At 34.1% G+C, this 4,001-nt stretch overlaps 1 pseudogene; it reads left to right on the forward strand.

Annotated features, from left to right (window-relative positions):
- LOC111736721 lies at nt 1–119 on the forward strand (annotated as a pseudogene).
- The last annotated feature ends 3,882 nt before the right edge of the window (nt 120–4,001 follow it).

Below are 4,001 nucleotides of genomic sequence, written 5' to 3' on the forward strand. Positions count from 1 at the left end.
GTCTACGGCCATGCCACCCTGAACAAGCCCAATCCTGTCTGATCTCAGAAGCTAAGCAGGGTTGGACTTGGTTAGTACTTGGATGAGAGACCACCTAGGAAGACCAGGTGCTGTAGGCATAAAAAAATTAATTAATTAAAAAATAAAGGATTGTGAGCTGACAAGTTCCTTGTAATCCACTGTGCCCTGTTTGATGCTTGACTCACCAAATCTCTGAGCATAATAGTGCTTATTTGATACACTAAGTTTGAATTTAATTTGCTATGTTTCCATGGTAATTAGAAGAGATGCCTCCTCTGGCTCTTCTCTGAGACTAAGTCCTGCTGCCACCAACAAACATAGCTTACATGATATTTAACTGTATCTTTAATGTCTATCTTCTTTTTCATCTTGGAAGCTTGATGAGGATATGTATGTTTCAACTTTGTTCACTGCTATATTCACAGTGTAGATATTCAGTCAATATTTGTAAAATTATTGAGTAAAATTCTGTTAGAGATAATTAAGGAAAGAGGAGCCTGACATTCAGAAATTGAGTTATGTTCATAGCAGCACAATTTACATTAGCCAAGATATGAAAGCAACCAAAATGCCCATCGAGAGACAATTAGATAAAGAAGTTATGGTTTCTATATACAATGGACTATTACTCAGCCATTAAAAAAAATAAAATTCTACCATTTGCAATGACATGAACAGACCTAGAAGTTATTATGCTGAATGAAATAAGTCAGACAAAGATAAATACCACATGATTTCACTTATATGTGGAACCTAAGGAACAAAAAGAACAAATTAATCAAAAATAGACTCACAGATATAGAGGACAATCTGGTGATGGCCAGAGGGGAGGAGGGATGTTGGGGCCTGAGAGAAAGGGGTGAAGGGTTAAAAAAGTATAAATTAGTAGTTGATAGATGGTCACAGGGATGGAGAACACAGCATAGGGAACGCAGTTAGCATTAATGTAATGGCTACGTGTAGATTCAGAAGAGAGAAAGAGCAATTAGGCGGATCATTTTATAAACTATATAAATGTCTAACCAATATATTGCATACTTGAAACTAATAATAAAATAAAATTTTAAAAGAGAAATTGAAAAGCTAAAATGAGTAACAGAAATAATGTGTGGCTTTTTCATAAATCCTTTAGAAACAAATGAAGGTTTAAGACTATCATCCTATGCTTTGGAATTGCACATTGGTTGTATTTGTATTTGTGAGAGAAGAGGAAGCTAAAGCATAAGTAAGATGGGTTGACGGCATACATTTTGACATAAAGCAGAGCTAAAACCATAAAACTCTGGGAACTGAGAGGAGATGAAAAATACCTTAGTAAGTTAAAATAAAAAGTGTCACCCAAGCCTTTAAAAGTCAAATTTCCAAGTGATGGTGTACTAGAGAAATGAGAAAAGGGATGAAAGGATATGGAGGTAAGAACCAGTATCAGAGCCCTGTTGTCAGCAGATCTAAGGAACAAAATCAAAAAGATATTTACAGTTAGATTAAGGCCAAGACACAGAAACAAGCATCAAAGAGCTTCTCTGCTTCTTCAACAAGAAAAACATATGATAAATATTTCATTAAAACTTACTTGAATAGGGACCCTAACACTTTACTTCACATAAAATATGATAAATTAAAATTAATAATATGTCTTTTCTAATAATGGCAGATATGAAAACCATAGAGGTAAGTTCTCCAACACCATTTTCTCTACAAGATCTTAAAGTCTTTAAACCTGATTTTTCCTTCTGTTGAATTTTTCAAGATTCTAATTCTCAACATATCCTTATTTTAAGCTGACTTTTGTTTTGATAAATAATTACGCATTTGCAAAATTGATTTAGTACAGTACCGAAAATGAAGAAAAAAAGAAATGGATGAGTATGCATATTTTCATGGCTATTTCATAATCTCTATGAGATTTTAAAACTAATAAACCTCATAGATATGTAAAATTCTATAAAGAAAAATTAACATTTCTTCTGGAGAAGGAAAGGGAAACAATAAGGTACTCCAAGAATTAGTCCTAAAATAGATTCAAGTTTTAACCAATGAAGAAGAGAAGACACAGTAAATTCTCTAAAACAGTACTGCAAAACCAAGCACTTTCAGTTAGTAAAATGCCTAGTCAAATGGATTGTCTTAAAAGATATCTACAGTGGACAGAAAAATGCCAGCAAAACTTTACTATAAGCATACGTAAGAAGATGTATTAAGCAAAATGTAATCCAGATCCCATTTACAATTTAATTGGGTCTGAGCTACCAGCACCACTCAGGAAATAAAGAAGCTTTTGTTGATCAACAATCCCTGAAGGCATTGATGCACTCCTTTTAGCTCGTGCCTTTAAACAGAAAGTCTTCCAAAATGCCACACTGAAAAAGTACCCAGGCCTATAGCCTCTATTCAAAATCTAATTCTTCAACTGCCCAAGTCAATCTCACAGCTCACCCAGTCTTGCACTAATTTCCCAGCTATGAACCTCAGAATTCACCTCCCTTTACGCTACTGCTGCAGCTCTCAGAATTGAGAGCTCACCTAAGCTAGCTCCAGCTAAAATCCTGCCCATTGACCACTGCAAAGCATTGCCAGTCCACCTCCTAATAACTATGTGGCTGGTCCCCAGGGGGAGCTCCCTATCAAGTGGAAGGTGCCTCATAGAAAGGACAGAACATAATGTTCTGCTAAGGCCAAAAGGACCAATAAAGCAATAGGCATTTTCATCAATATGTATTATGAGGATACTTTTTCTTTTTCTTTCTTTCTTTTTGTGAGAATACAACTCATTTTATATAACAAAAACAAAAAGAAAACTAAGGTTTACTTTGCTGAATTTCGGTTATATGTGTCTTTCCCATACAGCATCAGATAATCAAAATCATCTGAATTTTACTTTATGTTTATTTTGCGTAAATATAAATTTCACCATCTTTATTTCTCAGTAGTTAACAATCACGTCACAGCATAATATTTGGTTTAAATTATAGTATGGTCATATTATCGAGAACATAAACAGACAAGAATAGCAATGGAATCATTAAGCATACATGCTTTCTAAATTCAATATGTGTAATAACATGTATAGTCTTTGAAAAATAATGGTATCACAGAACTGAAAAACAGCAATTGAATGTAAATATCCTATGTCTTTCTGTGTCTTTTAACTCCCATTGCAGAATACCACAATCTAAATAACTGATCTTCGTGGTTCATAATTACAAAGTTAGTGCCATTCGTATGCTTTTCTTTTAATTAAAATGGTTCTATATTGCATCATTTGTTTTATTGAAAAAAGAAAAGAAAGGAAGTCTTGATTTAATTGACGATAAGATAACACACAGGCATGACTTAATGCTGCATAAGATCATTTGTTCTTATAAACTGTGTGCGTGTGCTTGTGTGTGTGTGTGTGTGTGTGTGTGTGTGTGTGTGTGTGTATAGCAAAATATCAGCAAAATCTATCTGAATCAGAGGTGTCTGTGATGGAATGCTACAATTCCCTTTACATCCACGGTGCCCCAAACACAACAAAGGCAGATTTTTAAAACAGGTTGAGACTTTAGTTGATGTCTTCAATGTACAAGTTTTCAAACTTATACCAATTTGGTACATAGTATGCTTCTGCCATCTACTGGAACTATGAGACACTGCTGTGTGATGACTTTTGCAGCAAATAAAGTATGAACAATGGTGGTTAAACTGGATTAACCAGACACTTTAAAGAGAATTTCTTAGGGCTTTTATATATATGTATAAAGTAAAAAGTCACTTTCAAGATTTCTAGGAAAGAGATCTTCCAAAATTAGATGCTTTCATGGATGCCTGAAAACCTTTCCTTTGTTGTAAAATTACTTTCTCTTTCCAAATGCTCTTTTAAGATACAAGTATGTCCATTTTAAATATGCAATACCATAGTGAGACAAGAGAAGAAAAGTCTGAATTTCCAAAACCTGGAGGTTTAGATAATAAAGGGGAAAATGGATAGGCAAATAATC

Source organism: Pteropus vampyrus, unplaced genomic scaffold (genome assembly GCF_000151845.1).
Source record: "Pteropus vampyrus isolate Shadow unplaced genomic scaffold, Pvam_2.0 Scaffold21, whole genome shotgun sequence".
Lineage (NCBI taxonomy): Eukaryota > Metazoa > Chordata > Mammalia > Chiroptera > Pteropodidae > Pteropus > Pteropus vampyrus.